A 12,610-nucleotide genomic window follows, 5' to 3' on the forward strand; every position below is an offset into this window, starting at 1 on the left:
TCAGCCTCATGGAAAGCAAAGAACATCAGAGTCCATAAGGGACATGGAGAACACAAAGGAGACTTTTCTCATTGATATCAGGGGCGCTTAACTACTGAACCCCATCCCCAGCCCTTTATTGTATTTTATTTTGACACAGAGTCTCACTGAATTGCTAAGCGCCTCACTTTTGCTGAGGCTGGCTTTGAATTCGAGATCCTCCTGCATCAGCCTCCTGAGCCACTATGATTACAGGTGTGCCCACCAGACCCAACCAAACAGTCTGGTTTTGAAGCTTGAACTCCAATTTCCTCATTACCTAACTGACACACTTGCTTTTCCATGTCTCATCTATGAAAAAAATATGGCACCAGTGATATTTATCTCAGAAAATTCTATTAGAGTAAATTAAAATGGAGACCAGACCTGGGGAATCTGTGAGCAGACAAAGCCAGTTAGGCCATACTAGTAACCTCGGTCTTGCTTAATTTGCAAACATAGGCAAAACTTAACCTGAGCTATGGCTTAGTCCATTTTTCACTCCTAGAACAGAATACCTGAGACTCGGTAATTTATAATGAACAGAAATGTATTTGCCTTGTGGTTCTGGAAGCTGGGGAGTCCAAGACTGAGGGGCACACATGCTGAGGACCTTCCTGCTGCATTACCCCATGGTGGCAAGAGAGAGCAAGAAGGGAAGATTTGGGCAAATTTTGTGAGGAATCTCCTATTTTGATAACTGCATTAACCCATTCATTGGAGTTCTCTTAAAGAGAACTTAAAGAGTGAAGGGTCCCACCCCTTCACGGCCTTCTGACTGTTTTCTGGCAATCTTTAGTGTTTCTTTACTCATAGATATATTGGAGGTGGAGGGCTGGGGATGTAGCTCAGTTGGTAGAGTGCTTGCCTCGCATGCACAAGGCTCTGGGTTCAATCCCCAGCACCACAAAAAGAAAAAAAAATATGAGTAATAGATATATTGGGGATGGAATTTCCAACACACAAACCCTGAGGGACACCTTCAAACTATAGCAAGCTATGTCTTGAAAATGTGTATATTAAAGAAAAACAAAACCCATGCTCAACCCATCAGATGCAGTCAACAAACTCATAGTTATATATATAGCTAGGGACTTTCCATCAGGATATACCAAATAAGGTAACTGCATAACTGTAACCAATCACATATTTGCTTTCCTTTACTTCTGGGTCCATCCAATGAAAGTCCCCCTCACCTGCCCCTTGTGTTCCCTCAGTGAAACTCTTGAACTTCTTCTGGTTTGGAGGTACCCAATTCATGAGTGCTTGTTTGCTCAAATAAACCCTTTTAAAGTGTTAGTGTGCCTGAGTTTGCCTTTATTGGCGGGGGGTGCCAGGGATTGAACTCGGGGACACTGGACCACTGAGCCACATCCCCAGCCATTTTTTATATCTTATTTAGAGACAGGGTCTCACCAAGTTGCTTAGGTCTCACCAAGTTGTCGAGGCTGGCTTTGAAGTCACAATCCTCCTGCCTCAGCCTCCTGAGTCACTGGGATTGCAGGCGTGCACCACCACGCCTGAGTTTGCCTTTTTAACAATTCCTTCAAGGATCATATGTGGAAGAATATTTTGCATGAAGATAATTCAATACCAGTGTTTGTTCATCTTGCTTTTAGGAGGGGCCATGTGATGGGTTCCACCTGCTGGGCTGTAAGAGGAAACGATATTACTTCCCAGCCCAGGGTCAGTGTGGGAGGAACTGCAGAAGAGCATGAATACAGGGGAGCTGTGAGGCTCACTAAGGGCCCCAAATGGCAGTCTATCCAGCTATCCCTCTCCTCGATCTATACTCAAAGGACTTAATCAGCATACTACAGTGACACAGCCACATCAATGTTTATAGCAGCTCAATTCACAATAGCTAAGCTCTAGAACCAACCTAGGTACCCTTCAACAGATGAATGGATAAAGAAATTGTGGCATATATACCCAATGGAATATTACTCAGCCTTAAACAAGAATGAAATTATGGTATTTGCCAGTAAATGGATAGAACTGGAGACTCTCATGCTAAGTAAAATAAGCCAATCCCAAAAAACCAAAGGCTAAATGTTCTCTCTGATCTGTGGATGTTAACACACAACAAGAGGAGGAGGGGAAGATTACAAGTTCATTGGATTAGAGTAATGGGAATGAAGGGAAGGGAGGTGGATGGGAATGGTAGTAGACCACAATGGTCATTCATTCATTTATGTATTAATACATCACTCATCAAGTTATTTTTAAAATGGATTTTCTTTATTTATTCTTTCATTCATTCACTTTTCGGTATCTGGGATTGAACTCAGGGGCACTCAACCACTTAGCCACATCCCCAACCCTACTTTGTATTTTATTTAGAGACAGGGTCTCACTGAGTTGCTTAGGGCCTCACTTTTTGCTGAGGCTGGCTTTGAACTCACGGTCCTCCTGCCTCAGCCTCCCGAGCCGCTGGGATAACAGGCGTGTGCCACCATACCCAGCATGCATTTATTGATTTGTTTGTTTATATGCGGTGCTGAGGATTGAACCCAGTGCCACACATGCTAGGCAAGTGCTCTACTACTGAGCCCCAGCCCCAGCCCTCATCAAATTCTTTTTGAGCACCTTCCGTGAGTTCCACACTGTGCTAAGGTTCTGGGGATAAAAAAGAAGAAGCAGGATTACCGCCCTCAAAGGTGCTCCATGTGTCAAAAAAGGACGTAAGTGAAAGCAAATAATGGCAACATCCTCTATTAGACCTCGTAAGAGAGGGGAGCCCTGTTTAGAGGAGTCCAGAGAGACTTTCTGGAAGAGGTAACATATAAGCTTGTTCTGGAAAGTCAAGTGAGTGATGAGCAAGCAGAAAAACTGTCCAAGCAGAAGAAATTACATCTCTAAGGGCCTGAGATGTTGCAGAGGGAGTAGAGAGAGGCTGAGGGAGGCTGCCCAGTGTGGACGTCCTGGTGAAGCTTTGCGTGTGTGTGTATATGTGTGTGTGTGTGTGTGTGTGTGTGTGTGGTGCAGGGGATGGAAGCCAGGTCCTTGTGCATGCTGCGCAATTGCTCTACCAGGGAGCTCCATCCCAGCCCCTGATGAAGCATTTTGACGTGATGCTGAAGGAAAGGAGGCAGGGGAGGAAAGGAGGCTTTTCATTGGAGAAACAGAGTGAGAATTCTTTCTAGCAGATGGACTTGGGGTTGGGGGAGAAAGGTGGAAGAAGTAACAGAGAAAAGATCTGTGGCGGATCAGATAGAAGGCCACTACACAAGACCTTAGAAAGGGACGAGGCTCCTACAAGGCACAAAGGGTGAGGATTCAGCCAGGTGGCCAGATGCAAGCAGAATTTCTTCTTTCATTTGTCTGGACGACAGTCCAAGATGCCTAATTCTGGATGATTGAGCTCTTTGGTCAGGGGCCTGGAGTGAAGAACTCTAGTCTATTAAGACTCTGTACCTTGATGGGAATATTTGTTTGTTCTAATTCTCTCCTTCCTAAACAGTAACTAAGTAGATCTACCCTCAAGGAAAAAATGTCCTGTACAGATCAAAGGCTTATGTTCAGGACAAAGAGAGGACCGAATCAAAAACACAGGCTTGGGCTGGGGTTGTGGCTCAGTGGTAGAGTGCTCGTCTAGTATGTGTGAGGCCCTGGGTTCGATCCTCAGCACCACATAAAAATAAATAAAAGTATTGTTTCCACCTACAACTAAAATATATATTTTAAAAATGAAAAAAAAAAAAAGACACAGGCTTAGGTGGGCATTGGGTGGCACGCCTGTAATCCCAGAAGCTTGGGAGGCTGAGGCAGGAGGATCACAGTTTGAAGCCAGCCTCAGCAACTTAGTGAGGTCCTGAGCAATTTAGCAAGACCCTGTCTCAAAATAAAATATATAAAAAGGACTGGGGATGTGGCTCAGTGGTACATTTCCTACCTAGCATGCATAAGGGCCTGGGTACCATTCCCACAAACACACACACATACACACACACATACATGATATATTTTAAGGGTAACGCTTACAGATTAAATGTAGGGTGTGAAGGAAAGAGCAAAGGTGAGGATAACACCAGGATTTGGGTCTGAGTAACTGGAAAATTGGAGTTACCACTTATTCAGAAAGGCTGGGGGAGGTAGGGTCTAGTCTTGGCTGTGTTATATGTGAGAGGTTTTTAGACACACAAGTAAAGAGATAGATAAGTAAAATATCTATTTATTTATTTACTTACTTATTTATTTTTGGTACCAGGGATTGAACTCAGGGGAACTCAACCACTGAGCCCCATCCCCAGCTCTATTTGGTATTTTATTTAGAGACAGGGTCTCATTGAGTTTCTCAGGGCCTTGCTAAGTTGCTGAGGCTGGCTTTGAACTTGTGATCCTCCTCAGCCTCAGCCTCCTGAGTCGCTGGGATCACAGGCATGCACCACTGCACCCGGCCTTGAATATTTTAATAAGAAGTTCTGAGATGTTACCCAGATACAACAAAGAAAAAGAGATGAAAAGGAGGGACTCGTAGATATGGGAGATAGAATAGTCTAATAAATGTTGGCTGGAGTGTCAGAACAAAATAAAGGAAAGAAAAGCAGCAATTGAGGGGATAATAACTTTGAATTTTCCAAAATTCAAGAAATACATGACTCCTCACGTCCAAGCAGTCCAACAAATTCAAACGGGATAAAAAGAAATCCATTCTGAGAAACATCACAATAATATTGTAGAACCATGAAAAAACAAAATAGTGTGCTTTGCATGAGTCCCCAAAATTTCATGTACTGGAAATTTGATCTCCAAAGTGATGTAATCAGGATTAGATGAGGTCATGAGTGTGGGGACCCCATGATGGCATTGGTGACTTTATAAGAAGAGGAAGAGAGACCAGAGCCAGCACACTGGCTTTGTCCTGCCCTGTGATGACCTGCATCACCTTGGGATTCTACAGACTCTCCACCAACAAGAAGGTTCTCAGTAGATGCAGCTTCTCAACCTTGACCTTCCCAGCCTCCAGAAGTGTCCAAACTAAATTTCTTTTCTTTATGTATTGTCCAGTTTGTAGTATTTAGTCCTAGCAATTGAAGATTCTAAAAGCGACCTGGGGGGTATAATTACCTATAAAAGAATGACATTTTGAATGTCAGCAGAAGTCCCAACAGCAACAGTAGAAACCAAAATACAGCCCCTCCCTTTTTTCTGGTACTGGGGATTGGACGCACAGGTGCTCTACCACTGCACTGCATGCCCAGCTCTTTATATTTTTTATGTTGAGACAGGGTCTCCCTGGTTTATTTGATAGGCTGACCTTGAACTTGCCATCCTCCTGCCTCAGCTTCCTGAATCATTCGGCCACCATGCCCCACCCAGCACCGCTGGTTGAAAAGACTATTCTTTCTCCACGGAATCTTCTTGGCACCAAATGCTATCTTTAACTTGCTGAGATAAAATAAGCATGTACTTGAATTTTATGCTGAGATAAACTGGATTGCAAGAAGAAGAGTGAAAAAAATGACAATTTTCATGGTCAGTTGAGATTTTACCAGCAACTGATCCTCACTTAAGGAAGGAGCTCCTTAAGGGATGTATTTCTGGGAAAAGGAGGGAGGATCTGAGATCCAAAAAACAACATTTCAGCAGCAGCATCTGGCTATCGAGCTAAAAAAAAAAAAAAATCACTCACAGCTGGGCATGGTGGTGCCTGCTCTAATCCCAGCGATTTGGGGGATCTGAGGCAAGAGGATATCAAGTTCCAGGCCAGCCTCAGCAATTGAGCAAAACCCTGTCTCAAAATAAATAAAAAGGGCTGGGGATGGGGCCCAGTGGTTGAGCGCCCCTGGGTTCAATCCCTGGTACCAAACAAACAAACAAAATTAAGGAAGCTAACCCTTAGCACCTGTAGCTGCGGCATCCTGAAACTTGCTACTTAGTCACCCCCAGAGTAAGGTCCTGTGGCAAGGGACAGGATCTCTGGGCTTCACATATTCCTGGGATAAGAGGAAACCGGAATGCCCCTGGGTGGCATGCCAAGGGGTCAAAAGAATGGTGGCCCAAGGAGGAAGCCAGCTGAAGATCTCAAAGCAAAGTCTTGTCTCCTGGGAGACAAGAGACTAGACCAACCAGAAGCCCACAATCAGACATGGGTACTGAGTGGTCTGTCACCAGAATAAGCATCCCCAGCGAGCGCTAAGCAGTTACTTGTAAGGACATAGTAGCCCATTGCTGTGGGAGAATGAGGCACCACTCCTCTATCCAAGTTGCCACGGTACACTTAGAAATCATGTCCTGTGGCGCTCGCCTGTAATCCCAGAGGCTCGGGAGGCTGAGGCAGGAGGATCTCGAGTTCAAAGCCAGCCTCAGCAATGGTGAGGCCCTAAGCAACTCAGTGAGACCCTGTCTCTAAATAAAGTACAAAATAGGGCTGGGGATGTGGCTCAGTGGGTGAGTGCCCCTGAGTTCAATCCCTGGTTCCAGAAAAAAAAAAAAGTAGGGGGTGAGGAGACTGACCTTTGGGGTAAAGCAAAGAATATACATTTAAGGGAGATTGTGGGCTCTCTGGAGGGACAGTCTGCAACCCGGTTGTGAAGGGTGTTAATGTGTATAGAGAGATGGTTGCTAGGGGCTGGTCTAGAGGTGGAGCTTGGGCGAAGCTACACAATTTCAAGTCAGGTTTCCCTGTGCTGGCCCATTACCCTCATTTTACAAGCGCATGGGTCAAGGGCACAATTGTTCATGGGTGCTTTTTGCATTTCAGTGGTTCTTGGGCGTTTCCTGCACTTGAATGGTTTATGGGCACTTCCTTTGAAACTTAGTCTCCCTTTATATCCAAATTTGTAGACCAATGATTATGTTCCTAACTGGGTAACAACTTTGACCCAGGGAAGATGTGTGTGTGTGTGTGTGTGTGTGTGTGTGTACTGGGGATTGAACCCAAGGGCGCTTTACCACTAAGCCATACCTTCAACCCTTTTTATTTTAAGAGAGTCTTGCTAAATTGTCAAGGCTGGCCTTAAACTTGTGATCCTGCCCCTTCAGCCTCTCCGATAGCTGGGATGACAGGTATATACTACCATGCCCGTTGGCCCAGGGAAGATTTCTATTTAAATTTAGAAATATTTAAGAGTGGTCCATATTTTCTTACAAAGAAACTGAGCAATAGACAATGTTATATATACTTGTAATGTTTAAGAGACTTTAGTTTAGCTGGTATACGCCCGCCCGTAATCCTAGTGACTAAGGAGGCTGAGACAGGAGGATCAAAAAGTTCAAGGCCAGCATCAGCAACATAATGAGGCCTTAAGCAATTTAATGAGACTCTGTTTCAAAAGCGGAGGCAGGTGGTGGTTTGAGGATGTTGTTCAGTGGTTAAGCATCCCTGGGTTTAATCTGTAGTACAAAAGAGAGAGACAGAGAATTTAGCCTATTCAAGTAACAGCCATGTGACACTATATTTAAAATATGTAAATGATGTAGACTTAGGATTTTAGGTTGAATTTGTATTGTTTGTGTATACTATTGGAATATTCAGGAGAACTTTAGGTTCAGTGGACTCAAAAGTTTAATTTGTTATGTCAATATTATTTAATATTTGAGAAAGTTTTGTTCACTCAGACAGGTGAAGTATTTTACAAAGAAAAAGAATATATTAAATTTTGATCCAAGTGGCAGAGCCTCTGAATGGCTGGATGTTTCTGGTCTCTGGCTTGTCCCTCCTTGTCAAACCTGAACTGAGCTAAGACCTGGACACACCTGGAAATAAATTCCTTAACTTGCCTTCCAGGAAAAGCCTCCAAGCCTTTCACTAATGAATCTTATGATTTAGAACCGGCTTTTCAAGGATGGCCAGGGCCCGGGGCGCAGTGGTGCATACCTGTAAATCCCAGCAGCTCAGGAGACTGAGGATGGTGGATTGCGAATTCAAAGCCAGACTCCCCAGCTTGGAGAGGGTCGGGGTGTGTGTGTATGTATGTATGTGTGTGTGTGTGTGTGTGTGTGTTTCTTTTTTTTTTTTTTTTTTTTTGGTACGGGGGATTGAACTCAGGGGCACTTGAACACTGAGCCACATCCCCAGCCCTATTTTGTATTTTATTTAGAGACAGGGTCTCCCTGAGTTGCTTTGAGCCTCGCTTTTGCAGAGGCTGGCCTCCAACTTGAGATCCTCCTGCCTCAGCCTCCCAAGCTGCTGGGATTAGAGGCACCCGGCTCTAAATAAAATATTTAAAAAGGGTGGGGACTTGGCTCAATGGTTCAAGTCCCTAGGTTCAATCCCCGATACAAAAACGGAAGAAAGATGGACCTGAGCAGAAGCAGCCAGGTTAGCTGGTCATGGATGTCACAAGCTTGAAATCCCCTGCATAGAACAGAACCCCGGCCCTGACCCAATAAAGAAGCTCGCCCGCCCCGCCCCCCCGCGAAGAGGCGCGCCTTCCAGTCATCCGCGACTTGCCCCTCCTCCTCCCTGCAAACCACCCCCGCTGCCAACCAATCGGGAGACAGTTGGGGCTTATTATAGCCTCTGGCCTTCTTGCTGGTGTCTGTGCGATAAAGCGATAAAGCTTTTACTTTTTGCAAAAATCCGGTGCCGACGTATTGGCCGCTCTCTGTCAGGCAGCGAGCCCTCGCTCCACAGCAGATCCTGATTGTGTTCAATCATGGGGAGCGGGCCTTGTGCTTCAGGAGCAAGCCAGTCCCCTCCAGGCTGCGAGTGGAGTTGGGGGTACATCGTGAAGAATCAGTTATTTTTTATTCCTATTTATGTATGTATTTATTTATGATCTTGAAGAATCAACGGCAGTCACCCTGGTCCCCGACAGTCACCAGTGGCTGTGCTATGGGCTGATCTGTAACTTAACTTCTCCCTCTGCGTGGGGAGTTGGCCCCCTCCCATAGAAGCTGACACCCCCCCACCCACTCGCACCCAGGCCACGGGTGCTGGCTTATGTCCTGAGTAGGTAGGTACAAGACGTGCACATTTCTGAGAGTGTACTTATTACCTACTTACCTCTCCCGGCCCCTCCTTTGTGATTTTTCTGTCTAAATGTCTTAATGGGGGGTTGGGGTACCGGGGATTGAACTCAGGGGCACTCGACCACTGAGCCACACCCAGAGTTTTTATTTGGAATTTTAGAATGGTGCCTTAATAATAATTGGTTCAGGAAGAGTGTTTTGCAAGTTGTTTGTCAGGGATTTGTGTGTGTGTGTGTGTGTGTGTGTGTGTGTGTTTCTGGTACTGGGGATGGAACCCAGGAAAGCTCAACCACTGAGCTATATCCCTACTCCTTTTTATTTTTTTTTTATTTTGAGACAGGGCCTCACTAAGTTGCTAAGACTGACCTGGAATCTGTGATCCTCCTGCCTCAAGCCTTCTGAGTACCTTGGGATTACAGGGGTGTGCCACTGTGCCCGCTATTGATGTAGTTTTTACTAATGACTAAAAAGCAGACTCAAAGCTAGGTGTCAGTGGTGCACACCTGTAATCCCAGGGGCTAAGGAGGCTGAGGCAGGAGGATCCCAAATTCAAGGCCAGCCTCAGCAATTTAGCAAGGCCCTAAGCAATTTACCAAGATCCTGTCTCTAAATAAAATATAAAAAGGGCTGGGGATGTGGCTCACTGGTTAAGTGCTCCTGAGTTAAATCCCAGTAACAAAACAAGACAAATAAACACAACAACAATAACAACAAAAACCACTCTGAGCTAAACTCTTCTCTTTTTTTTTTTTTTTAAATATTTATTTTTTAGTATTTGGCGGACACAACATCTTCGTTTGTATGTGGTGCTGAGGATCGAACCCGGGCCGCACACATGACAGGCGAGCGCGCCACCGCTTGAGCCACATCCCCAGCCCCTAAACTCTTCTCTTTACAAAGTACCCAGCATTTGATATCTTTGTTGCAGCAAAGGAAAACTAGGCTAATAAAGATGTGATGCCTGGAGCTGACACAGCCATATTGTGAGCACGAGACAAGGTACTAACAGCACAGAATGGCATAGTAGAAATATGGAAAGAAGCTGGATTGCTGAGCCTCCAAAGTAACCAATCATCATAGAGTATTCTCAATAATATATTTGCTTCTTTTTTTTCTAATTTTCATAAAGTCCACGTCTTAGTATTCTTTCCCTATTTTAAGATTTCCCCTTGGGTATTATAAAATTAATCTTGTATCCACACCTTCCGAGATAAAATATTTGCTTATTCTTGTTGTTTTATGTGAGGGTAATGATAGTTTCAAATCTTCAAAACAAAAGTTATTTTGGCTAATCTTTCTTTCTTTGGGGGGAAAGGGGTACTGGGGATTGAACTCGGGAGTACTTGCCCACTGAGCCCCATCCCCAGCCCTATTTTGTATTTTATTTAGAGACAGGGTCTCGCTGAGTTGCTTAGCATCTCGCTCTTGCTGAGGCTGGCTTTGAACTCATGATCCTCCTGTCTCAGCCTCCTGAGCCACTGGGATTACAGGGATTACACCACCGAATCCAGCACTAAGGATGTATTTTTTTCATATATTTTTAGCCATTTGTATTTCCTCTCAATAGACATTGAAAAATGACAATTTAGGTCTTTTGCCCATTTATTGATTGGGTTATTGGGGTTTTGTATTTTTTTTAAAGAGAGAAAGAGATTTTTTAATATTTATTTTTTAGTTTTCAGCGGACACAACATCTTTATTTTATTTTTATGTGGTGCTGAGGATCGAACCCAGTGCCCCGGGCATGCCAGGCGAGCGCGCCACCGCTTGAGCCACATTCCCAGCCCCTGGTTTTTGTATGTTTTTTTTGGTGTTAAGTTTTTTGAGTTATTTATATGTGTGTTTTGAAATTGAAGTAACCACTCACTCCCCATTCCAAACATTCTGTGTGTCTATGTTCAATGTATCATGACAGAAAAATTGTCTCGAAAGAAGGTCCAAGGAGTTCTTCGAGAGCAGGGGAAACTCCACTCAGGACAAGCAGGGTTCCTGGCAGATGTGGTGGGAAACAATTTGAACATGAACCAGTAGAGACATAGACAGAGGTTTATTTAGGAAAGCATATATATATGCAGGGGAGGTGGGGGGGCCATCTAGAGAGATGCCTTGGGCTAAAGGAAGGAGGTTGCGTTCAAGGAAGAATGCAGGCCATGTCCAGAGGGGGAGAGTAGAGCAGACCCTTGCTGTGGGTGTCAATAGTTATGGAGGGATGGTTGCTAAGGCCTGGATTAGAGGTGGAGCCAGGGGCGGAGCTACACAATTTCACTGCAGTTTTTCCTCTACTTGTGCATGGCCCATGATACATATGCAGACAACGGCATGGGTCAAGGGTGCCAGCCAAGGGTGTAGGCTGGGTTGCTCAGGAGTTGCAAGGGTTTATGGGCACTTCTGCCTTTCCACAGTTCATGGGTGTTTCCTGCATTTCAAGGGTTCTCCAGTGTGGACTTTCTTTGAGTTTCAATATCTTTCCCTTTATTTCCCAATTCCTAGCTCAGATGCAACAGTGTGTGTGTGTGTGTGTGTGTGTGTGTGTGTATGTGTGTGTGTGTGACTAGAGATTCAACCCACATGCTAGGCAAGTGCTCTGCCACAGAGCTCTATCCCCACTAATTCCTTTGATTGAAACTTTGTGTCTAACAAGAGAAGTTGCTCATCAAAAGCTGTCTAGGTCTTGTTTGTAAGTTTATTCAGTATGGCATTATTAGTAATTGGATTGCAAACAACTCAAAAGTCCACCAGTAGAAAACATTTAGTTGGGCTGGGCGCGGTGGCATATGACTGTAGTCCCAGGGGCTTGGGAGGCTGAGGCAGAAGGATCTCAAGTTCAAAGCCAGCCTCAGCAACAGCCAGGCCCTAAGCAACTCAGTGAGGCTCTGTCTCTAATAAAATACAAAACAGGGCTGGGGATGGGGTTCACTGGTCAAGTGCCCCTGAGTTCAATTGTTGCCAAAATTTCAGTCCTTGTCCCCACTACCAATCCAATAATGAGGACATGATTTTGAGAAAAAGGAAAAAACTTTGGTAGCAAAGGAGAAGCACAGGGGACTCCTGTCCCAAGAGGCTGTGATTCTGCCCCAAATGGGGATTTTTATTTATATTTTTATATTTATTTTTTAGTTGTAGTTGGACACAGTATCTTTATTTTATATTTTTATTTTTATGTGGTGCTGAGGATTGAACCCAGGGCCTCACACGAGCTAAGAGAGCACTCTACCACTAAGCCACAACCCCAGCCCTTTTTTAAATATTTATTTTTTAGTTGTAGTTAAAATGGGGACTTTAAAAAAATATTTGTAGTTGTAGATGGACAGAATGCCTTTATTTTATCTATTTTTATGTGGTGCTGAGGATGGAACCCAGTGCCTCATGCATGCTAGGCAAGCGCTCTGCCGGTCTGCCATTGGGCCACAAAAGAGTTGATTCAGAGAAAATGAGATTAGGGAGGAGCAATCAGGAAGGAGAAGACCAGGGAAAAGATCAAGGAGAAGAAGGTAGAAGGTTGGGAAAAAGAAAAAAAAAAAATGTAGTTTCCAAGCCACAAGGGATATAGTCAAAACATCAAGTGAACCCCTGTTATGCAATCATTGGGTGAATATCTAGAAGTATAGCATCCCTTAAGATCTGTGCAGGACTGGTTCCAGGATCCCCTACTTAGGGAATAATGAGAAGAAAA

At 44.5% G+C, this 12,610-nt stretch overlaps 1 non-coding gene across 1 annotated transcript; it reads left to right on the plus strand.

Moving 5' to 3' along the window:
- The first annotated feature begins 854 nt into the window (after positions 1–854).
- On the plus strand, positions 855–928 carry Trnaa-cgc (transfer RNA alanine (anticodon CGC)). Its single transcript has one exon. It is a non-coding gene; the product is annotated as a tRNA-Ala (tRNA).
- The last annotated feature ends 11,682 nt before the right edge of the window (positions 929–12,610 follow it).

The sequence above is a fragment of the Marmota flaviventris genome, chromosome X (assembly GCF_047511675.1).
Source record: "Marmota flaviventris isolate mMarFla1 chromosome X, mMarFla1.hap1, whole genome shotgun sequence".
Classification (NCBI taxonomy): domain Eukaryota; kingdom Metazoa; phylum Chordata; class Mammalia; order Rodentia; family Sciuridae; genus Marmota; species Marmota flaviventris.